Source organism: Leucopleurus acutus (assembly GCF_964270905.1).
Source record: "Leucopleurus acutus genome assembly, chromosome: 9".
NCBI classification, from domain to species: Eukaryota; Metazoa; Chordata; class Mammalia; order Artiodactyla; family Delphinidae; genus Leucopleurus; species Leucopleurus acutus.
In genome coordinates this window covers 14636077-14661605 of record NC_139144.1, presented here as the reverse complement: position 1 = coordinate 14661605, position 25529 = coordinate 14636077, and the positions used below count along the sequence as shown (strand labels likewise).

The following is a 25529-nucleotide window of genomic DNA, read 5'->3' as shown; positions in this document are numbered from 1 at the left end:
GGTCCTCCGTAAATATCTGTTGGACTGATTGGCTCATGTGAGAAACTGAACTTTCTCTGGACCAGAGAAATTATACTTGATGCTTTTGCCTAGCTTACTTCAAATGCATTTCATCCAGTATCCGTACAGTAAGGTATTAAGGCAGGTGTTATATTACTTTAAAATAAGATACCATCAAGAATTCAAAAGGACTTGAACGATTTGAATGATAGCCCAGTGAGAACCCCGTCTTGCCGGGGAGAATAAAACAAATACTCAGCGACTGCCAACATTTCATTCATCGCCCACATATGGACACGTATGTACTCGGTACCACTCCACACCAGGCCCTGTGCTGGGGAATCAGACAGACCTGAGTCCTGCCCTGAGGAAATTACAGGGCAGGGACACGGAATTACTGGAGAGACACGGAATTACTGGAGGGGCACGGATAATGGCTTAAAGGACTATAGTACAATTATAGTTGTGATCAGCGTTTTGAAGGGAAATAAGAGAGTTTCAGAAAAACAATTAACAGGAGGTCCCAAATCCATGGGGAACACCAGAGACCAGGGTTGGCTTCTCCAATGAAGCGGTGTTTAAAGTAGGACCTGCCTGAAGGATGAGTGGAGACTTGGCAGTGTGCAGGTAAGGGTGTGGGTGGGGAGAAAGATGGACGGAAACCCCTGGAGGAGGACAGAATTTAGTGCCTTTGAGGAACAGGGTGAGGAACACGGAGGGCAGGTGAGGATGGGCCAGGCTGAGGCAGGAGGCTTCCAGCACTGCCACTGCTTGGTGTAGTATGAAGGCACGCGTTTCCAGGGGTCCAGTGGATACCAGTGAGGTAGCCAAGCTTGGGCCCACCTAAAATGCAGAGTGCTGGGTCAGGTGTCCAGCAGGGAGACTGTAGGATAGACCCCTGCATAGAACTCAAGTGCACCCCACCAGAAAGCCAGCACTTGGACGCCTGCCCCAAGCGACCTGGAGTCACTCAGGGGAACGGGGATGACCGACACGGAAGCACCACCAGCAGCTAGTGAAGCAATGGACCCTGTCTCTTGCCTTCCCCATCATGCTGAAGGGAGCCAGACTCTAGAAGGAGAGGGAAGAGGTCCCCTCCTGGATGGGTGGTGCGGTAGGGGAAGAAGAAACAGCCTGCCAGCCCCCTAGAGCTGTGAGCCTGGCTGGTGTATGGAGGGGAGGCTCTGAGTGGAGAGCAGGTTAGAGGTTTAAATCGGATGGGACTTTAGTAACCAAAAGCGGCTGAGACGTTGTAGAAGCTGCCGACCAGGGTGCTGAGGTACCTGCCACCGAGCTGGGAGGGGAGAGCTGACAACAGGCTGGTGAGGCCAGTGACTGCAAAGCGCAAACCATTTCAGATTAATACCTGGCCAAGCTGCATCGGCCTTGGCCTCTGGGACAATATCTGAAAATCCCAGTGGCGGGAATCCAGTGCCCATCAGTAAACACAGCACCCCGTCTTGTCTCCGTGTGGGGAGGGACAGGCAAGCTTCTCGGGACCGTGGAAGCAACGTCACTTTCAGAAAGGTTAGCACCTTGGGAATTTTCCCTTTCTGCCCCGTAGAGTAGACCTAAGGCCTGTCTAATATGCTTTTGTAATTTTCTGAAACCGCTCCTGAGGGCCAGCTTGGATTGAGATTACAAGTTATTTTTCTTTAAATGAGATTCTGTGACCTCAGCCAGCAGGGAACAGGTCCACCTTCCTTGTCTTTAGGGTCCAAATACTGAGCACAGACATAATCAATTACTTCAAAGAAACACAGAAATCTTTCTGTTTATTTAGGTTATTTATTTATTCATGAAAATATTTACTTTATATTGGGGTAGAGCTGATTGACAATGCTGTGTGAGTTTCAGGTGTACAGCAAAGTGATTCAGTTATATACATACATGTATCTATTCTTTTTCAAATTCTTTTCCCATTTAGATTATTACAGAATGTTGAGCAGAGTTCCCTGTGCTATACAGTAGGTCCTTGCTGGTTATCTATTTTAAATATAGTAAGTAGTGTGTATATGTCATTTTGCACCTTTGAGCTTAAAACATTTCCCGAAGCTAGATTTCAGGTGAAATTTAAAATTCTAAGAAATCATAGATTTTACACGTCCAGATGTCCTAAATATTTACTCTGCTAAAAAAGCTGCTTTGGCCTCTGCAGTGGGGTGCTCATGGAGGGCTCATCTTAGGGCAGATCTTATAAAACATGAGCTCGGAGATGTGGGGGTGGGTGCATTGGAAGATGCCCCCCAGACCAAGTTGTGATAAGCTGTGTACCTTTGGACAATTCACCTATTCGGGCCTTAATTTTTCTCGTCTGTAAAATGAGCGTGATGAACTCCATCAGATGTCCACAAACTTTTTCTGTAAAAAGCCAGAGAGTAAATATTTTAGGCCTTTGCAGGCCAAAACGTTTCTGTTGGGGCAGCTCTCCTCTGCTGCTGGATCAGGAGAGCAGCATAGACAGCACACGGTGCAGCTGTTTGTTTATGGAGGCTGAAAATTTCACATATCCTGGGGTATCCGTTACATTTTTTTCTAATTATTTAGAACTATAAAAATCATTCTTAGCTCATGGGCTGTACAAACACAAGCAGTAGCTAGATTTGGCCTGTGGGCCATCATTTGCTCTCCCTGAACGAGATGACTTCAAAGTTTCCTTTCTGGGCTAACAGAGCCCTTAACAGTCTCGGTCAGGCTGGATCTCAAACCTGAGGAAGTAAAATTAGAAGGAGGTATGTTTCAGCGCCAGAGCAAAGAGAAGGCAGTAAAAAGGAATAAAAGTCAGGGTCCTGGGATAACACGAGGGGAGGGAGATAGACAGACGTCCCCCTCTGCATCATGGTCCTGGGACTGGATGGAAAAAGCACCCCTTCTTTGCTCACCAAAACCCTAGGTAGTTAAGAAGAGTCGTATGCAGCGAATTCTTAACACTCAACAAACAGGTCGATCCCCTGGGATGCCGGCCTGAAATTTGATGGGCCTGTGTTTATTTGTGGTTTCACTGAAAATTTGCCTTCCTGGCAGTGAAAAGGTTAATCAAATATATAAATAATTTAATTGGAAGGAAAATAATGCATGATTAAATTCCAAACTAATCCAGCACAAAGACATGCAATTTGCCAGAGGCCTGAGCGCCAGAAAGAGATAGATAGTGTAAATTACGGCGGTGGATGCCAACCCTCTCCGCGGGGCCAGTCCGGACGCTCCCTGTCTGAATAAACAGGACGAAGATGCCGGGACCAGGCACCCCCAGAAAGGCTGAATCCAGACTCTGAGCTTTCCGATGAAATGGGATTGTAAGCATTTGCCCCAGGAAACTGATGGCTGATGAAACAAATAAAATAAAACATCTCAGGAGCCCATAGCCAACCAACCAAGCTGGTATTTGGCCATCGTGATCATGTTTGTAGCAAGATGAGCTAAGACCCAGGATTCCTGTCTCTTGCACTCCCCATGGAGCTTGGGGGGCAGGGAGAAAGGTGGGGGGAATCACTCCAGTTGGCCTGGCCATTGGGGAAGTGGAAGGGACAACTTTGTTTTCAGGGCTTCTCTCTGGGAAGCCCAGCCGTTGGCGTCAACCTCGGAGGCTGCAATGGTGCAGGAGGGAAACTGAAGCTTGTCTTTTACCAGCAGCAAAATGGAAGCCCACGGTGGATTTCACTGGGCTGATCAGGGTCCTTTCTTCTTGTTTCTTATTGCACTCTGAGTTCAGAGCTGACAGTTCGTCCTCAGTCTATTCCTAACCCTTCAGAGGAAACACACACATGCTGTCCATCTAGCCCGAATGTTCACTGCTCCCCAAATAAAGCTGCTATTCAAGCAGTCTGTGAACCTTGGAAGCACACTTCTGCTTCCTTTTCTAGCTCCCTCTCCTTTGGCCTGATTCCCCACCGACTCCCACCCAGAAAGCATCGTCCCGTGGACAGGCGAGCATCCTCCATTCCAAGCGACTTCCTCGGAGAAGAGGCTACAGCACGGCTCAAAGGTGTGTGTGGAAGGTTTGCACCTCCCCGTGCACACTCTGCCGGGCTAAAGTTAATCAGCAAACACCTTGCTGTTGCTTGCGATTCATTCTCTAAAGAAGCCAGGCTCCTTAACGTCAGGAAGGTAAATTCCTTCCACTGTTGTAATGAAAAGATTACGGTTAAACACACCTAAACACAGCGAAGGCAGGAAATGTAAAGCTTCAGACTCAAACGTCACCATCATTTCCATACGGCTCCCCTGGGCGTATACATTACACACCAGTCTTTCTGTCAGTATTTAGTGTTTCTCAAATAACACGGAACTTTTTCACCAACTTAAAAGAGTTGCTACAAGGTTAAGTTGCCAAGATTTTCACAGCACAAGGTACATGTAAAAGCAAAGAGTTACGGTCTATAGAAAAATAACGTTCAGGTAAATATGATCTCTCTCCGCACACAAATGTCGTTTAACAGAACTTGATCGTTTGAAACTTCTCAGGATTGGCTCAGGAAGTATGTTAAGAAAGGCTTCTAGTTTGGCGTGGGATGGGGTAGCAACAAGTAAACAATTTTAAGGAAGCTCAATTTTCAGCTGGTTTCCTGATTTTATAATATCAATCTATGACTAGCTCTTGACTTAGTTGCCCAGAGATTTTTCTGCAAAGGAGAGACAGGGAAAAACAATTTTGAATCAAGTACATTCAGACTGATTCAAGGGAGGGGTTGAAAGGCTTTGCCTAAAAGAAAACTGTCTCCAAGAATCCCTCAAAACTTCCCATCTGAAAGGTGGCATACACCTTCTTGTTTTGTGTATTTTTTTTTTTAAAGGTGAGAGAGTAAGTGGCAGAGCTAGGACTAGAACCCAGGTGTTATTATTTATTTATTTTTAGAAGATGTTGGGGGTAGGAGTTTATTAATCAATTAATTTATTTTTGCTGTGTTGGGTCTTCGTTTCTGTGCGAGGGCCCTCTCTAGCCATGGCAAGCCGGGGCCATCCCCCATAGCGGCGCGTGGGCCTCCCACTATCGCGGGCCCTCCTGCCGCGGAGCACAGGCTCCAGACGCGCAGGCCCAGCAGTTGTGGCTCATGGGCCCAGCCGCTCCGTGGCATGTGGGATTCCCCCTAGACCAGGGCTCGAACTCGCGTCCCCCACACTAGCAGGCAGATTCCCAACCACTGCGCCACCAGGGAAGCCCTGTTTTGTGTATTCTTTGACACACGTAACATTTGCAGAAGTTTTACAACTGTCATGACATGGATTTTATTAGGGAGAACCTGTGATAGGATTCCTTAAGGCTTTACTAGGCAGAAGTGAAAAAAGCAGGAATCAGAGACTACCAGGGCTGAAACAGGCCTTTTATCTCAATATGCACTTTAATTTTAGATAAATAAAATAATTTAAATGGTTTCAGTGGCACCCATCATTCTTCCTGGCAGAGTATTTAAAAAGCTATAATTGTTTGCTGAGGGAGAGATCTTCATGAAGACCTCACAAAATGACTGTTTCAGTTCACACTGGCTAATAAAAATACCCAAGTATCTTTCAGTTTTTTGATCTAAGTATAAAATTATACAGAAAAACATCCAAAGGACTCAAGAGTTTGGGTACAGAACTGCCCTCTCTTCCTAAAAGTAGAATTTTTTCCTATTTCTGATCTGTGAATATTAGAAATTAGGGTGATATAAAAATTAAAATGTGTTTCTTGGTTGAGAAGAAATAAATATATGTGCTTCTTCGTTAACAAGGAGTCCCCCTGACAGTTATTAAAATCTTGTTTCTATCTATAAATTTGTAATGATATTATTTTATTTTATGGGTAAGAAAGGCAGTGTTCTTTAAAAAGGTTAATGTCTGGACAAAGCGCTTTGCAGTGTTGAATTTAGAGAATGGAAACCAACTTTCAAGTTGTAAAAATGAGTAGAAAGATGGAGAAAATGAAACTATGTGCAGAGTTGTAAACAAAACAAAATGAAAACATCGTACGCTAATAGGTAAATTCATATGTACGTTCGAGGACTTTAATGCAAAGTAGCACATGATGGAAAAACTGGTATTTTCCTAATGCATGCGATAGGCTAAGATTCACTAAATGCTTGTGGAAAATTCGAGCACGGGTAATTCAGAATCTCTAAGTTTTTACTTTTGTTGTTACACTGAATTAGCAGATAACTAGGTATAAATGGATAATCTGTGACATAATCTATCTAAACTGATACCCCCTCCCCCATAAGAAGTGCATGTGTTACTGGTTCAAACTCAAGTACACAGAATGATATACTGGCTTAATATTAAGTGAGTATATTAATTAATGATTAAAATGATCTACTATTAAGGAGATTTCAGTTTTTGAGAAGAATGTTTAAAAAGAAAAATGTATGTATTATTGATTTCACTTAGGTAAAAAGAAAACATTCTCATTCTTGAAAATGGATTAAGGGTCTCCAATTCCTTGTGAGAACCGACGCGCTCTTTCTCTTACAATTCTGCTCTCTGAATTCTAAGTTATTTTCCTAAAACGTGGATGTAATTCTCTTTTGAGAGGGTTCTCTTACAGTTTAATAAGGTGGCTTTTGTTGAAGAAGGACTCAGAATTTCTTTTCTTGGAAGAGCTGAGAATCCCATTGAGATTTTAAATAGAGATGTAATGTGGGTTCATCACACCCTCCAAGCTTCTAAGACTCTGTTTACATCATTTCTCAAGTTACCGGGCACATTTAATTATTTATCTTATTCTTCTAAATATCAACTTTTGTTTCGGCCCAAAAGGCAATAAAAACACAAACTCTCCCTAAGCAAATTGATTGGGGGGCCTGGTTGAAAAAAAAAAAAAAAAGAATCCAAAGAGTGAAGCAGGTAAGGATTGAGTAGTACCCGTTCTAGAAATAATAAGAATACTACTCATTCCAGACAGGCAAGACAATTTCAACTGTGTAATCATGGAATGAAATAATTTGGAAAACCAGTCTCTCCAAAAGCATCTTCTATTTCATCTCTTTGCAATGAACAAATCCACCAAACAGTGAGTGTCAAGCTTTCTGACCAAAAGTGTAGCTCCAAAACAGAAAAGGCCGGAATCTCTGGCAAAGGCCGCACCTTCTGTTCCTCAACCACCTCCTAGGCTGAGAAGAATGGCAGGGACAAGGGATCCAGGGAAGATGGCCGTAAAATGCAACCTCTCCCAAGGACCAAATGAAATCAGTCACTCACATGTAGGAGTCATTTCTAAGAGTCCCCTGTATCTGGAAAGCACTACCATCCATGGCAACGGCCTTTATTGCCAAGCAAAAGATTTCAGAAGCCGCACTGCGTCCTAGAGCATTTAAATCCTTCCACCTTGTGGGCTTGGATTTCTGCCACAGACAGAAAGGAGGGTTAATGGGTGGTGTCTCCGTGTACTAAGAATTCCAACTAGTATCTGCATAGTAGTTACACGCTGCAACTTATTGTCACAATAATTCTTCTGTTATAAAACTTTGAAAGGTAGGTTAGATAGGTACAATCATATAATTACAACAGCACATCTTGCACTTTTAATGTGAGAAGCTTAATGTTTTCTCACACACACACACACACACACACACACACACACACACTCCGTGACTAGCTGTAAGAAGAAGGAAGACTCATTTTTTTTAAAGTCTCCCTGAATGCAAAGGGAGATACAAACTCTTCCTGTTTGTGATATAAAATATTAAGAGTACCATTATCTAGAGGCATACAAAGTATTAGCCTTTAATTACCTCTTAATTTTTATTTATTTATGTATGTATGTATGTATTTTCTGATCAAATTTCTTTTTAAAATTTTTTTACTGAAGTATAGTTGATTTACAATGTTGTGTCAGTTTCAGGTGTACAGCAAAGTGATTCAGTTACACATGTATATATCTATTATTTCTCAGATTCTTTTCGCTTATAGGTTATAACAAACTATTGGGTACAGTTGCCAACTTTAAAATTTTTATGATCGCAGCAATCACCAGGAACCTGAATATCCAGGCATTGCTCTTTGTAAAGAGCCTAAACATACAGTATGATTATGAGAAAATTCAAAACTCCAGAAAAAATAAAGGTGAATTAAAGATGCGATTTGACTTTGACTCTTCATGACCTTTATAAAAGCAACCGTGTTCCCTCCACTCAAGTCTGATTCTGAACATTCCAGCAATCAGCCCCTGAGCCGGCATCCTGTTTTGTTCATTTCGATGTCATAATTTTAATGGTTAGAATCTTTGTGAAAGTAATCACAAATGCAATAAAACGTATTTGGATTTCAAATCTATTTTTAGTATCTGGAGAAGAGTCGAGTATCTTTTGTTTTAATGAAATCCTTTGAAGATATGGGATAGAAAAGTTATTCTGGGTCCAGCCCAGTCCAAACGACGTCCCTGGCCATGACCCTAACCTGAAGGTCTTCTGCCCATCACCTTGCAAAGGAAGAATCCTCCTGCGTGAAAAGTGGCAGGAGAGTTCCTCCGCAATCAGAAAAAGATTCGGTGTGCGTGTGTGCGCAAAGAAGGCAGTGGTGACTGTTGATGGTACAAACACAGGCAAATCTCAAGAACTATTGGAAGAAACGAAGGAGGCAGGCAACCAGGCAAAATTATCCATTTGGAAATCTGCCCACAGTCCTGCTGGGCTGACTCATTCATTCACTATTAACTCAATGCTTATTTATGACATGACAGTTACCGCGCTAGACGCTGAACAGCCAAGACTGAATAAGACACGTCCACTGGCTCTTGTCCAAGACTGGCTGTCAGAACGCAGAAAGGAATACTGCTTAAAAATTAGCTTTCACATCATGGACACCTTTGCAATTAAGTAAGCCACCCAGAAGAATGCACGAGTCCCCACATCACAGAAAACTAGCAGGCCCGTTGCCCAGAGCTTTTCCAGGCCTGTCTTACCAAAGCAAAATAAAAAGGAAACCCCTAGACCTCTCAGCTTTAGCAAGCTTTCAACATGTAGAGCAGTTTACCATTTTTCAATCAACTCTTAACTCATTCACATGCTACCCTCCATGAGGCGGGGTGAATGGCTTTAAGCTGCAGACCCCAGGCAACAAAAAGAAGGTTTAAGCAGGGCCGTGATCAGATTCGTGTTTAGAAAAGGTAACTCTAGTAGGTGTCATAGAGGACCTGGACAGCAAACCCATTTAGGGAGCTGCTCTAATTACCCAAGAGAGATCTGTGGCCTTCAACTAAGGGCAGAGGCCATGAGGCTGGCGGGAAGGGGCTCCATTTGAAAGACCCTTGGAATAATGTGTGCAGGGTGAATTAGAGAGAGAGGTATAATAGGTGGTACCAAAGTTTCTAGCTTGAAAGATTCTGAGACAATAACTGGCATGGGAGGTCAAACAGATTTGAGAGAGATTCTGTTCCTGTTTGAGACATGACATATTGGAAGTGCTTCCAGGACATCTCCGATAGAGAAGACAAGTCTAAACATAAAGATTTAAGAAACAAAGAAAGGTTGTAGCTGAAGAACGAGGGCAGCTCCCTTCCCTACCCCATATTGTCTTTGGTGACCCCAATACCCAGAATTTTAAGGATTTCACAAAGCCCAGTTTGAAAATCCCTGACCTACGGAGACTGTACAGAGGATGAAGAAGGACAGCAATTAGAAAGGATGGGAGACCGGTGTTGAAGAGATAGGGAAACAAAAAAGGAAATAAAGGAGAAAACAAAGGAGCTAGAACAAAATGGCGGGGACTGGGGCACATCGACCGTGTTGGGTGGATTTGGAAGACTCCTGGGCAGATGTTGACAGATGAGTTAAAGCAGTAAAAGCTGTTTTCTTCCAGAGGCAGCTTCTCAGTTCCAGTAAGTCTGGACAGATCAGATAGGAAAGAGAAAATGTCTAGGAACATGTGGAGAGCGTGAACTTAAGAAGGGAAACCACTGGCTCATTTGTCATTCCCAGGCTGGAAGGGGCTAAAGCATGGTTGATAGAAGTCGGCAGTCCTCCTTTTTTAAGCTATTTGCTGTTTTGAACCCTTTTTGTTTTCCCCAAGGCTGCCTATAAAATTCAGTTCTGTGTAACAGCATTCATCAAGGAGATAGGCAGCGCTGAAGAAGTAAAGACCACCGGCATCTTGCAGTCCTGTGCACAGAGTGCAGGAAACGGAGCATCAGTGGGGACCGAGTGCCCAGCAAGACAGGAGATGGAATGAGAGGGAATCCAAGACCACCTAGACCATGCAGGGTTGGGGGGACCGGACAGAACGTGGACGGAAGTGCAGAGCCAATGCCTTAAAGGAAAATGCCAGTTCAGAGGCTGGACAACCTGGCCGGAAAGGCAGCTTGGGGACACCTGGGTTACATCTAGGATGGGGCCACTAATTCAAGATTATTTTACCTCCTTCAAGTCTTCTTGGAATGCTGCTTCCCTCATGAGACTGACCACACCATTTATAACACAACCTCCTCCCCCCTGAACTGTCCACCCCACTTTTCCTGCTGCTCTATCCCCCCCACCTTATCACCCCTAAATACTATAATTTACATACAGAGATTGTGTATGATTTATTGTCTGCCTTCCCACAAGAATGTCAATTCCACACAGGCAGAGATTTTTACTGATTTCGTTCAATGATGTTTCCCAAGTGCCTGGAACCGTGCCCAGCATATAGTAAATGCTCAATTAATATTTGTTGGAGGAATCCATTATTGGAAATACCACGTTTAGAACGGATGCGGTCCCAGGCGTCAATATACTCCCAACCTCTTAGGTTTGTGCTTTAAGAACCAGAAGCCACAGGAAACAGAAGCAATTTCCTGTGATTCCTCTACTCCCAACAATCGGATAAATCTCAGCATCTTATATGCCTTTAGGGTCCACCAAGCAAAGCTCCCTTTTATATTTCAATTGTAAATTGAGATTTTGAACTAGTAATGACATAATTCAAAGTTATCTTAGTTGGTTCCTGTTCGTTATTAAAGAAAAGGAATTCTAAGCTTTATTTTTGCCCACCATGACAATGTTGACGTAACTTTGGGGTGAAGGCTCTAACATTTAAGTGGTAATCCTAACTTTCAATGTTATGTTCCACTGTTTGTAGAAAGCAAATAATCTTATGTTTTCCCATAGGTTTCTTTTGAAATAATTCAATAAAGCTTCCCATGAAGGAGAGAGAAAAAGGCCAAGTTACCTTGTGATTAAGCTACACTCTATCTCACTGGAATTTGGCCCCCTGGCTATTGTTTTTGTGGATAGTTTATACTGAGGTTTCTTCCTAATGTAATGCTGTGAAGTAACAGAAGACTGAAGGGCATATTTCCTCTTTAATCTGCTTGTGGAAATCTCATTAATGAAATGGAAATTTTGCCCCCTTCCATGACTAAAGTGCTTGAAGAGACAGAAACAAGGAAGTAAGGTTGCTCCTATAGAGTTTCAGCTGGACAAATAAACGAGGAAGGCATTACACTGAGATGCAGGTTTCAACCTGGCAACTTTTAAAAACATTTTAAAAATTAAGGGTATGTGTGTACGAAGTGATTTGTGGCCTCTCCAAAAGAGAACTGGGAAGCCAGCCCTCCTTGCACTATTTTTCAGATGGTGAAATCACTCCTGGGGGAGGATGACTTTCCTTGAATTTCAGCCATTTATGCATTTTTTTTTTTTTTGCTTTGCCTTTCACCTCCCCACCAAAGTAAGAATTTCATTTCTCAAGAAGTGCTAAATTATTCCTAAAAATATGTTTTTAATTTGAGGGCTTCATTCTATAAAGCATATTTTTATAAGCACGTTTTCCTAGGAAAATGTGGCCAGTGTATACTGAGTAATCATGCAACTTTTAAAAAGTTTCATTTGACCCCTTCAAGCGAATGCATGCCTCTGACATATAGGTGGCTAGCCTAATTGTCTCCACATTGCATATCTGAACAGAATATTAATACAGTGTGATTATAACAGCACAGAAACTGGTTAAAAGTTTATGAATGTTAACACTCTATAGGGGAACAATAGTGAATGCACTTGCCCCAAAACCACAGACTGAAGCTAATGGAGACTCAGTGTTTGGTCCAAATTTTGTCACCTGGTTAAAGTAACAGTGTACTATATGTTTGTTATCTTTTCTAGATGGTCTGCAGAATGACTTCTGTGCATTTCACTTTTCAGGTAACTCAACCGCAAGTACTGAAACAGAGCAGGACCCTGTCGGGCTCCCGGGCACAGAAACCTTTCTGTGCCCCCCATTTCTTGTTTGCGGGGAATAGGCTTCAGCCGCCATGACCCTCCCTGAATTCCAAACAGCAGGTTCAAACAGTTGCTCCTCAGGGAAGGGAGGGGATGTGGACACAAGGGAGGAGAGTCAAGAAACAATAGTGCAGCCTTGGGGCAGGGTCCTGGTTCCCCCTCAAGGGCTACACATAACAGTATCTTTAAGCTCTTCTGCAGAACTAAAATCCCCAACAAATGGAAGATGTTAACTATCTGATGAAGCATTCTTCATTCCAGAGAGAAGGTCACAGTTTGATAACGTCAAGAACCACAGAAGCTCATCAGGAAACCACCTGAGGCCAGATGAAAGGAATGCAGGCCCTGCACACACCCCGATCCTTATCAGCAACCCAACCCTCGAACCACTGCTATAAAACTTCTCATCAAGGCCCCTCAGTTTGGGGACACACAGTTTTACAGGGCATGAGCCCATGGCGTCCCCCTTTGCCTGGCAAAGCAATAACGCTATTCTTTTCTACCTCACCCGAAATTCTGTCTCCAAGATTTGACTTGGCACAGGGGCACAGGGGCCGAGTGTTCGGCATCAAGTCCATTGCACAGGGCCATGGGAGGTGGCACGGGCATCGCGGCCATTCTTGCTTTGTCCTCCATCTTGGCTGTTTCTGGGCACATGGCCTGTAGGCTGTATGCGCAGTACATTTGTTCACACAAATGCTCGTGCCTCACCTGCTCGTCCAACGTCTCTCTGTCTGGCTCACTCCTCCCCATTCTTTATCTCCCTCAGGAGGCTTTTCTTGACACTGGGAGAGGTTCGGTAACTTACCAGAGAGTGTGCCATGAATTCCTGGCATAGGCAGTAAGAACAGAATGCAGGGCTGAACTTTCCACCTACACAGGGACGGAACTTAGAAAAAAGGTGGCGAATTCACAGCCAAAAAAGAGTTGGATCGTGTGTCAGAAATAAAGGGCCAAGAGCTCACCAGAGGGGGGATTTCCCAGAGTTGTTTTTTTTTTTTTAATGAAATGCTACAGAAAGTACACTGACAGGAGAGAGGGACCTGTATCCTTAAAGAAGGAAGGGAAAGAAGAAAACACATGCGTTCCTGCAGACAGACAGACAGACAGAAACACACACACACAGTGTATCCTGTTTACACTTTGTGTGTATTCCAAGATCCTAGAACCCAGGGTACTATCAAAACCAATAACTAGCATTACAAGAGTTAAATAAGTTATCTTTGGTTGGAAATGGCCTTGACCTCTAGCAACTGGTGGTCTGGAAGGAGCTATCAAATCAGAAAGAAATTTCCCTTTACTTCAAATGCTAAGTTTGCTGTTTTTGGATCCCAGGGTCCGTGGTTCAACTCCCAGAAGGGATGTGTTTAACACTTCATAACATCTGATGGAGGAAGGATGGCTATTTTTAGGAAATTCATTTTCAGAAGCTAAATGCCTTTAAATTACATGTACACACATTTATACAAACTGCAAATCCTCTTTATTTCTGTCTTGAACCATTATTATTAAAACGAGCTGGGTAATTTTCCTAAGGTAATTTCTCACTTAAAAATTATTGGTTTAGAATAATGATGGTTTTCCCCTCATGACTGCCTGAGAAAGCATCTCTTCCTATAGTCATGGCCGATACACTTCCCCAGTGGTTTTCACTGAACGTCAGCCGTTCAAACATTCCCAACCTGTACCTTTAAAATGCTCAACACAGAGAATTCCCTGTGGGTTAGTCAACTGCTGGCTCATATACAAAGAAAATACTGTATTTTGCTCTGAAGAGCTTTCTGCATCAATTTAAACACAGTGAGACAGACACAATATCCCAGAGAGAGGAAAACCTACCTTATTACATTCCTGACCCAGAGGAAGGATTTGCCCTGAGGACATAAAAGGAATCCATAGGGGTGTGGGGAGAGTTATTTAATCCTAAACATAAAAACAGTTCATAATGTGGCATGACAATGCTTTTAATCGCTGACATAATTGTAATATGTATATATAATATGATACAAGGAAGGCAAAGGCAGTTTGCTTCTCAGCCTTAAAGGCTTTCTTCGATACCCTCCTTTAGGTCTTCTGCATTTTGTACATGCTTAGGGGAGTTTTCAGGGGGAGGTAACGTGATATTATAAGGATTCTTTCTCAGTAAGATCACATCTTGTTCCGATTTGAGTCGATGCATCTGTATGCGGTAAGTGTGGTCAAGCAAAACTTTGAGCTCCGTGAATGCAGTGTTTTACAAGTCTTCCCTGATTTCCTGTGCAAGTCCACGGGCCATGAAATGATGGGCAGAAGACCGGGATTTTTATTCATATTGCAAAGCTGCAGGGAGGGATGCGGCATCTCAGGTGTGAGTGCTGTGAGCGGTTCCCATTTCCCTTTTATGGCTATATAAAAAGTTTTTTTTTTTTTAAACGGGGGTTTAGGTTTGGGCTTTTTCCCCCCTCTGATGTTTCCATACACGACATAATCTAAACCTCAACTGCCATCTCCCAGGAAAGAACTGCATCCTTGCCTTACTGGTTGGGAGGCTGATAAGGAATGGGGACATTTGGAGAAGTTCAGCTCCCGCCCCGCCTCTTCGACGTTATTTATGGAAAGGATTTTACAGCATCCTTAAAAGCGGCTATGTGATGGCTGGACTGCCAACTTCGCAGGTCAACTTTTTTACGCCAGGCTGCCTGTGACCGAGGGGTTGGCAATGTTCACATTTTATTAAAGTGAATGTTACTGACGTTCCCTGGCGGAGCCCACGATCATTCTAGATCACGGAGTATCAGAGCCACTGCTGCTCTCAGCAATCCTAGGATTAGACGAGCAAAAAAGAAAGCGTACAACACAATGGAAATTCAACGAGAAAGAAAGAGGTGGAAAAGGATGAGCTGGCGTCCCAGCTGGACGTTAGGGTTAAGTGTGCCCTAACTCTGAGATTTCTCTAATGGAACCTTCTGCTTTACATTGGGGATGGGTTTATTTTGCACGAGCGTGGTTTTCCCCCCTTCCAGGCTGCTTCCTGAGTCGAAGGACTGGATCTCATTCATCTTGGTGCCCCACTGGCCTTTACTGTGACTTCCGCACGGCAGGTGCTCAGGAAACGGTGCTCAGCTGAACGACATGTATCCAAGATACGGCCCCATAATCTCAGTTTCCTCATATTTCATTGTAGCTGGAGTCGGCTAGATGCACTAAAAAGATTTTCTCAATCTAACTCTCATATCCATGTTTTTCTTGCTGTGCTTTGGACGGAAACTTAGGCTCTAGGGCACAAGACAGCTCCTAGGTGCCTGCTGCCCAAAGACTTTTTTTTTTCTTCCCTTCTTTTGGCAAGAGTCAAGGATGAGGCATTCTTTTTGGTTCAGATGTTGTCATTAAGCTGGTCCACCAGGTCATCTCAGGGTAATGCTTAGAAAGAGGCGGTAAATGATGGAAGTGGTCATGAGGGACTTGGGTGAAGGGCTGACTTCATTTATTTTACAAGTAAACTGAGACGGCAGAAGTAATCAATATATGGTACCTCTTCTAAGGGAGTCTCACCACGGGCTCAAATTCCAAGCATGTGACAGAGAACACTGTATTTTCTTTGTACATATTTTCAAAACCAGCTCCTTTACTTCATCTTATCTGAAGTGCCCAGAAAGCCTGTAAAAACCATTCAAAGGATGCCCAAGAGTGGACGCAACAGCTGCTTCTCACCCCAGCAAGATGTGGGTTATGTCAAACAAACTGGTAATGAAACAGGAATGGGCCTATTCCACAACCATCCGTTACATAACCTTTCCCTTCTTTAGTGCCTCAAAAATAAATTCCATTTCTCACCTTTAACACCTCTCACCAGACTATGAAATACAAAATGCATGACTTTTAGCAAGGAAGTAACATAAGGAATCACAGCATTTCAATAGAGCACTTAATTTTATTGGCAGAGGTTCTAAATGGTGTTAACATAATATTGGCTGCATAGAAATTACACTGACAGAGCTAACTTCATGCTCAGGCCACGGATATTCTCACCTTCTACATTACTCACCAAATTATCCTTCAACTTCGGACATCAACAGTCAAATCGCCTTTCTGTTAAGTACAGCTTTGAGGTGAATATGGCCTAACAACTTTAATTATTTTGTTTCTTTCTCTTCTGCCTGAGAGTATTCTTTTTCACTCCAAATCTACTTCAATGGCCCTTCCCTTTCCTGCATTTCCTCCCACATCGGTTTTCAGCTTCTATGGAGTATGATGGGCACAATGATTGAACTCTCCTTGAAGTGTATCCACAGTTTTCTATATTTAGTGTCAAGTGACCTAAAAAGTTGCAAGTTGATTTAGTTTATACATTAGATGATTCAGATGAGTGGACTTTCTTGTTGAAAAGAGGGTACCATACCATTTTCTTCACTTTCCATTGGACCTAATTGCATGATAGGAAGTTACTATCAATAAAAGTCTAACTTCAGGGACCTCCCTGGCGGTCCAGTGGTTAAGACTCCGTGCTTCCAATGCAGGGGCGAGGGTTTGATCCGTGGTCGGGGAACTAAGATCCCACAGGCCGCGTGGTACAGCCAAAAAAAAAAAAAAAAAAGTCTAACTTCAGATGGCATAAGAAAAAAGGAAACCAACTCGATTAACATGGGAGACACACAAAAATGACCGAGAATGCCTGCTTCCATCACTGTATACAGAACAACGGTAGCACTGAAGACTCACGCCATAGACCTGTTACTAAAGCAGCAGAGTCTTGACTTAAGTAATGTGGTTCTTTGGATTTATCTTCTGAACCAGACCTCACAAATACCCAAAAAGGCAGAAAAAGGTTTTCATTGATTTTACTGCATTCCATTGGCCCTGGGTTCCTGAGGCTGTATGGACCACAGAATTAGGCAATTACCCATCACTAGACTGTCTATGCCATCACTGGATACACTGAGTCACGTTGCTCTACAGAACCAGAAGTAGGAGGGGGTCAACCACACGCTGAAAGCATCATGGTCTATGCCTCCTTGCTGAGCTGCCGTGGACCCGAGGGCTATGCATGGGGGTCCACAACTGACACGTTGTACCCACAAGAGAAGACCCAACAGTGGTCTCGCACCCGGACGGACAGAAGGGACGGTCCACCTGTTCACAGAGGGGACCACCTGATCCAAGCACACCCTCTGTTTATAGCGTTGAGAGACGGACAGCATGGACGGAGAGTAAGACTTTATATGTGTGTTTGCTAATGTGCCCCTAAAGAAATTCCAGACAGATACAAAAATTAAGAACAGTTATTACTTGTAGAGGGAGCTGAGAATTGGGAGACCAAGAAAAGATGGAAACTGGGACTTCCCTGGCGGTCCAGTGGTTAGGACTCCACGCTTCCACTGCAGGGGCCACTGAGTTCCATCCCTGGTCGAGGAACTAAGATCCCGCAAGCCCCCAGGCTCAGCCGAAACAAACAAACATACAAACAAACAAAAAATACTAGTCTAACCACATTCTTTCCTACCAGGGCACTCTAGGGGATCCCAGTTTTAATGGATAAATAAAAATGATGTGTAATTATCATATCAATTGCTAAAAAAAAAAAAGATGGAGGCTTTTTGATGCATACCTGTTACAACTTGTGGCTTTTTAACTACGTGAATGTATTTCAATTTGAAACTCTACAAATAATATTATAAAAACCCCAGAAAACACAAAGTAATTAAAAAAAAGCCTAAAACAAAGGCATGGGCGGAGATGGGAAATCTGCCACCACCCTAGGGGCCGAATAGCACACCTTACATTCAGGTAGATGCCAACAACATCCACCATCACAGGAGGGCCATGAACATTTTTCTCTTTCCAGCAAAAAGCGAAGGACTGTGAAAGACTCAGAGTGAGAACAGAGTTTATAAAGAATGAATTGAAAAACAATCAGGAAAGAAAACTAGAAATAGCTGCTTGCTGTTCCCAAATAGGGTAAAAGAAGCCAGGATGCCTGCACGCAAGAAGCACCCAAGTAATGAAACAAGCAGGTGGGAAGCTGGCGGGAAGCAAGATGTTTCAGCATCCTCTGGCGTCCACTATGGACGCAGCAGGGAACTGGACGGGGAACAGAGAAACCACATCAAATCAAATCAAGGTGTGGAGCACGAACACATACACACCCCCAAAGACAAAAACAGAAGAAAGAAAGTAGAGGTAAACCAAATCATTGCAAATGAAATGGCCTAAGCATAAACCAGACCTGAAATGAGTGTAGAAAGACCTAGATATACTTGGCATCATTAAAAAAAAATTCAAGAAACAAACAGAAACAAGATATAGCAGTATCCTTCCATAGAGGAAAACACAGGTGAACAGAACTTTGCTACATGCTGGTCAGAAATAGGACTGGAGGCACTGCTCACATATTAAAGGACTGGATAATCCAGTGGCAAGAAATGATTGAATGTTTAATCCAGCTTTTCACTGGCCACCCATTAGTGGAAAATGTTGAATTATAGGGGTATAAGAGAAAATAAAATTCCCCCCCTCAAAACTTGACTCATCTAAATTGTTACTAATGTAGGAAGGAAATTTTTTAAAAAGTTTTCCCTCTTGACAAAAAGATGGAAAAAAAAGAAAAGATCTCAAGAAAGAAGCCATTACATGAAAGGATGAAGAGCAGAAGTCAAATGAACACTCAGGGCAAAGTATAAAGATTGTTGAAAAGACTGTTATAAACGTAAACATATAGGGACTTCCCTGGTGGTACACTGGTTAAGAATCCGCCTGCCAATTCAGGGGACACAGGTTCGAGCCCTGCTCCAGGAAGATCCCACATGCCGTGGAGCAACTAAGCCTGTGCACCACAACTACTGAGCCTGCACTCTAGAGCCTGTGGGCCACAACTACTGAGCCCTTGAGCCACAACTACTGAGCCCGTGAGCCACAACTACTGAAGCCCACGTGCCTAGAGCCCGTGCTCCGCAACAAGAGAAGCCACCGCAATGAGAAGCCCGCACACTGCAACGAAGAGTAACCCCCGCTCACTGCAACTAGAGAAAGCCCGCGTGTAGCAATGAAGACCCAATGCAGCCAAAAATAAATAAAACTGATTTTAAAAAAAAGTAAACATATAAAACCATAAGCGAGGTGACTTACACAGTAAAATTAATACATGTATAATAATTGAGTCCATAAGCCCAAATTAAATTGGCAAACGCAAGGAAGAATAGAAAAAGGAGAGAAAGAATTGCTTAAATAATAAATTATTTGTCCTGCAAAATAACGTGCAGGTAGGGGATTTTTTGACATCTCTTTTTCAGTAATTAGAAATTATGCATTTAATTGTGTATTTAATAAATGTATAGGCAAGTATACCAATATTTAAAACACTCTATTAACTTTCAAATTGGTCATGGTAAAAATAAAGAAAATATGGCAACACACATACAGACACACATCCACACACACATACAGAGAAAACATGAAAAAAAAAAACCACGAAAATTCACATTCAAAATAAATGTCTCAAATCTACCCACTATAGGCAAACTCTCTCAGATGGTAATAAACAGAGCTATAAATGTCAGGGAGTCACTGAAAACAAAATTATAGAAATTGTTAAAAAATAAACAGGTGGCTGTGACATTAGTGATATTAATCTTAATATTAAACAAATTAAACAACAACGTTGTACTGATAAAAGTACAATCCTTAAAGGAAAGCAACACTTTTCTCTACCAAATAACCAAGCACCAAAATATAGAAAGCAAAACCTGTTAAAATTATAAAGAATATAGCTAGAAACATAATCATATGAGATTTAATACACCAGTACCAGTTTTAGAATAAGCAGACAAAGAAATAGGGGTGACAAAAAGATTTTGACTAACACCATTAAGACAGCTGAATGAATGAACATTGCCTAAGACTATCTGTACTTGTCCGAAAGAATGTTCAAAGAACTGAATGTGTATCACACAGTGAAAATATTAAAAGCAGAAATTGCACACACCCAAATCTCTACTGACTAGATAAAATTAACACAAGTTTAAATGTGCTAATAAACAAAATCCTAGGTCCAGGGAACACACAAACCATAGTGTCCTTGTTGGCATAGTTATTAAGAAGCCATTTGGCTCTGCTATGTACTGACAATGTGACAGTGGACAAGCTACGGAAACTCTATGACTTGGGTCCTTCATCTATAAAATGGAGATTTTAGGTTATGAGTGGATGAAATGAGTTAACACAGCATGCTCTTAGTACAGTGCTTGGCACATAATACCTGACTGAAAACCAAGTATTGCTGACTGTTAGTAGTAGTAGAAGCTACATTATTACTGAAATGCAGGGTCCGTAAAGACAAGGATTTTTGACTGTTTTGGTCACAAATGTATCTCCAGAACCTAGAACAGTGCCTGGCTTATAGCAGGGGCTCAAATATATTTGACAATTAAGTGACTTCTTATCTACTGAAAGAAATAACCCATAAAAATAACTACAGACGATTTTGAAATAGCAGGACTGTCAAACTTTATGAGAGTCAAAGTGAATTAAAGTGAAAGTTAACATCTTTAAGTGCATTTATTATTTAAAAAGAAAAAAATAATAGTTCATTTTAGAAATTATAAGGAGAAAGCAAAAATCAGCCCAAGAAAGCATGATAGAGAATAATTTAAAAATAAAAACAAATAAAAAGATACAAATTAAAACTTAAACAGTAGAATTAGTAACTAATCCCAGAAACGGATTTGGGGGGAAAAAGTAAAAATACAAGATGAAACCAATGACATACCCAAGCAAGTGGGAGAAAATACAAACCACAAAAACAAACAAACAAATAAACAAATAAGGTGGTACAATGAAGCACACAAAGGGCATTTATCAAAGAGTTTAAATAACCACAGCGTGAAAATAGTAAAGTTGAAAATCTCAATGAAATGGGTGACTTTCTGGAAAAATAAACGTAATTCAAATTGACTCAGTGGTAAAAAACCGCGAAGTTCCTCAAACCATAAGAAAAAAATTTTAAGTTACCCAATGATTTTATTCTCAAAAGACTCTAGACCCAAACAGTTTTACGGGAATGTTATTTCAAACATTCAAGGACCAGACTATTATGCTATGCAATGCTCTCTGGAGATGGAAAAGATGAAAATGACTAAGAACATTAAAAGAAAAATCTAGAGTGACTTTGATACCAAAGTAGCACAAAAAAGAAAAGAAAGATATAAATCTCAGTCATAAAAATGGGGAAATTATAAATAAAAAGAACAAACTAAATCCTATAACATATCAGAAGAATAACTCATCTGGCATATTCTGGAGTGACAAAGAACTATATCCTACTACATGGTAATCTCTTTAGGTGGCAAAAAGTTAATAAAGTAACTATAACCATTCAAGATAAAATCTGTATACATTTAGGAACAGAAAGAAGGGTACTTCATTCACATGCGCAAATTGTATCCATCTTAAACGAACGGATTATATAAAGACTGAAAACTAGAGGGACATTCCCATTAAAGCCAGGCACCGAGCAGCAGTTACCAAGAAATATAACCAATGCAATGAGACAGAAACAAAATATATACCTATTAGAAAGAAGGTATTATTATTATTTGCAGATGATAGAAGTGTATTATTAGAAAACCTGGGACAATAAAATACAGAACCATTAGGAACACCAAGATTCAGGAGGCTGAGTGTACACACAATAAAAATAAACAAACCCAGTCCCTTTTCTATTAAAAGCAATATTTCTATTAAAATTTAAATTAAATTGTCTATTTAACTTAAAATTAAATTAAAATTTAAATTAAAATTTTAAATTAAATAGAAAATTTAATTTTCTATTTAATTTAAAATTTAAATTAAAATTTCTATTAAAAGCAATAATGAATGGGGGGGGAGGAATTTCATGCCTAGGAATGGGTAAGAAAAAGAGAAGAAAAATATCAAGTTAGAAGGCTTAGAAATAAAAAAATATATCCCATTTCTACATGAGAAAACTGAATTTTTAGAGGATAATAGACTCTTTTCGTTTGAGATTTTAACAAACTTCCAGGCAAAATCCCAATGGTACATTCTTCTAAATTTAGTCAAAAATCATCCTTAAGTTAATCTGTTGAACTCAGTTCCTTTGTTTTAAAGATTTTATCTGAAGGGAACAATCCTAATTAGGAGCAAAGAACTTTACACAAAGATGTTTATTATTTCCAATAGCGAAAAAATGTTGTAAAAATCCTAGATGTCAAATAGCAATGATTAGGTGATTATATCTATATGATGAAATCAGGGTACAAAATATAAATTCACATACCAATACACTCAGTATATTCTCAATTTCTAAGAAATAGATTAAGAAGAGAGAAAATCTATAAAATTTTTAATAAAAGTTGCCTTTGGTTTTGTTGATTTTGAAGGCATTATGGATTATTTTGGTCTTTTTTTTTTAACAGTCATCTGAACTTTAATGTTTCCATGTTGCTTTAGTAATACCAAACCTTATTTAATACTTAGGTGAATATAGTCTTTTCTTCAAGGGCTCTCCTCTGTATATCATCAGTATAACATTCACCATATTCTAGAACTATTAAAGTTTATTTTAAGAATGGATAGCAAAGTGTTTAACTGATTGAAAAAGTATTCTTCACCCCGAATTCAAACACACACAATTTTCTAAGCCATGGTGTTAAGGAGAAAATCAATATTCATTAATGCATTCATTTAATAATATGTACAGAATACCTACTATATGCCAGGCCAGTCTTGGGAATGAGTAAAAAAATATTCTACTTTCATGGTGCTTACAGCCTTGTGGTAGAAGGCAGACAGTACACTGATTAAAAAAGAATGTTTCAAGAAGATGTGGTATATATATATAATGGAATATTACTCAGCCATAAGAAAGAATGAAACAATGCTATTTGCAGCAACATGGATGGGCCTAGAGATTGTCATACTAAGTGAAGTAAGTCAGACAGAGAAAGACAAATATCATGATATCACTTATATGTGGAATCTAAAAACAAATGATACAAATGAACTTATTTACAAAACAGAAATAAACTCACAGACATAGAAAACAAACTTATAGTTACCAAAGGGGATAGTGGACAGGTAGGGGAGACATAAATCAGGAGTTTGGGATTAACAGATATACACTACTAAATATAAAATAGGTAAACAACAGGGACCTACTGTATAGCACAGGGAACTACATTCAAAATCTTGTAATAACCTATAATGGAAAAGAATCTGAAAAATAATATATATGTATAACTGAATCACTTTGCTGTACACTTGAAACTAACACAACATTGTAAATGAACTATACTTCAATAATTTTATTTTTTAATCTAAAAAAGTAATGTTTCAGATTATGAGATATGTAAAAAGTTACAAAGCAGGTTAAGGGAGTGATGGAGGGGCCGTATGAGTCATTTTCTACAAGCCGGTCAGGGGAGACCTCTTCGATACCATGAGAACTTCAGCAGAGGCTTAGAGGAAGGTCTGTGGATTCTATGAGAAGACTGATCCCAGCTGTGGGAATGGCAGGTGCAAAGGTCCTGTGGATGGTGTGGCCTTGGTGTATGATTAACAGCAAAGGAGCACATGGGGCTGGATATGAAGGAAGGATATGAAGGAAAAACAGTATCTGGGCTGTGAAAATTAATAGGAAGAGCCATTAGACACTACATTAATTGCATATGTTTAATTACCTCCCCGAACCCTCTTAAATTTTACACTGCATTGCAATTAAAACATTTGGAAAGAAACTTCCAGCATGTTGGAACTGATGAATTCTTTGAGTTTAAATGCATCTATAGAGGCCAGCAGCCTTATAACGTTTTATGAGTACAGACAAAGCCCTTAATCCCAAGATCCAAATGACAGGTCTGCAAGTCATGAGTGTATTGGAATGAAGACTTCCAATGAAGCTGGGAGCTTTGAGAACAAAATAAAATGCTGGAGAACCTAAGCCATCATCATCCTCTGTAATTACTCACTGCGTTAACAAGACTCGAATGGATACCATCGTATGCCTGCACTGCCCTGGTTATTTCTTTGGCCTACACACATGGATGGATGGTGCCTAAGGACCAAGAACTCACCCCAGGAGAAGCACTTTCAACTTCCACCGGGCCCGCGGGGCGAGGACAGGGCTGGTCTTTTGCACACTTGGCAGGAAGCAGCCGACACCCGGCTCTAGAAAAGGGCTGCTTACTCACCAGGGGCCTCCTTGTGTCTGTTACTGAGACGCCATCCACCTAGGCTCTGGCCCAACAAACCACTGACCAGGGTGGGAAGGGAGGATGTGGGCTGCAGGCAAGGACATTTTTTTTACTACCTCCCCAGCTTCCTGTTCCATTTCTCTTTCTCCCTTTGGCTACTCATCTCTAGTCTCCAAAGTCGAGTCAGCTGGGAGGCTCCAGTTGGTGAAAAGAGTTGGTGGAAGGGACGGGGGTGCAGAGGAGAGGGGGCTTAGGCAATTTTGGCAGGAGGAAGCGGATACTTCAAATCACTTCCTTCTCAGAGCCCCGAGTTCAGCATGGCCAAAGGATGCTGCTACGGCTCTTAGAATCAAATCTCATGCACTTTTCTACCATAAAGAAGCTAATTGTTTTACCACTAACATCTCATTTGAATGTGTCACCCCTCAAAAGAGAACAAAACGAGGTGGTTTTTTTTTTTAGTGTTTATTTTATATTGGAGTATAGCTGCTTAACAACGTTGTGTTAGTTTCAGGTGTACAACAAAGTGATTCGGTTATACATATACACGTATCTATTCTTTTTCAAATTCTTTTCCCATTTAGGTGATTACAGATTATTGAGCAGAGTTCCCTCTGCTATACAGTCGGTCCTTGTTGCTAACCGTTTTAAATATAGTTAAGTAGTGTGTATATGTCAATCGCAAAACGAACTTAATAAATTGAGCAGGGAACAGGTTCTAAACTAAAATACAGATTCTCCTGTACTTAAGCGAGTGTGTAAGGGACCAGAGCTCTAAGCCACATAGCCCAGGGGGCCAGGCTCTCCTGCCCCCCAAGCCCCCAGCCCCGGTGGCGCACCTGCTCCAGAGCCAGCGGCGGCAGGGCAGAGCAGGGCTTGTCCAGGAGCTGGTTAGAAATGCAGGTTCCCAAGTCCCCTACCAGCTCTAGGGTGAGGCTCCGGACTCATGAGGGTGGGAGAAGTTCTACCTATTTACAGAGTTTTACTAGGGAAAGGAGGGAAGATGTAAGGCATCCAGGGAGATGAAAATACAGGAGATATCATAGACTCTTAGTCCAGAAACGACCTGAGGGACCGGCAGAAGCCAAGGTCACTGAGCCGGGCTGGCGTTAGACTCAGCCAGAAAGGCCCTCGGGGGCCCAGGAGAGCTCCTCAAGGATGAAAACAAAGTGTGTGTGTC

The 25529-nt window shown here is 41.4% G+C and overlaps 1 protein-coding gene across 1 annotated transcript in view; it reads right to left on the bottom strand.

Annotated features, from left to right (window-relative positions):
- GLI3 (GLI family zinc finger 3) overlaps positions 1–25529 on the bottom strand; it is a gene marked incomplete at its 3' end in the record, with an annotated part of 271120 nt that overhangs the window by 17504 nt on the left and 228087 nt on the right. The gene's annotated exons all lie outside the window — the stretch shown is intronic.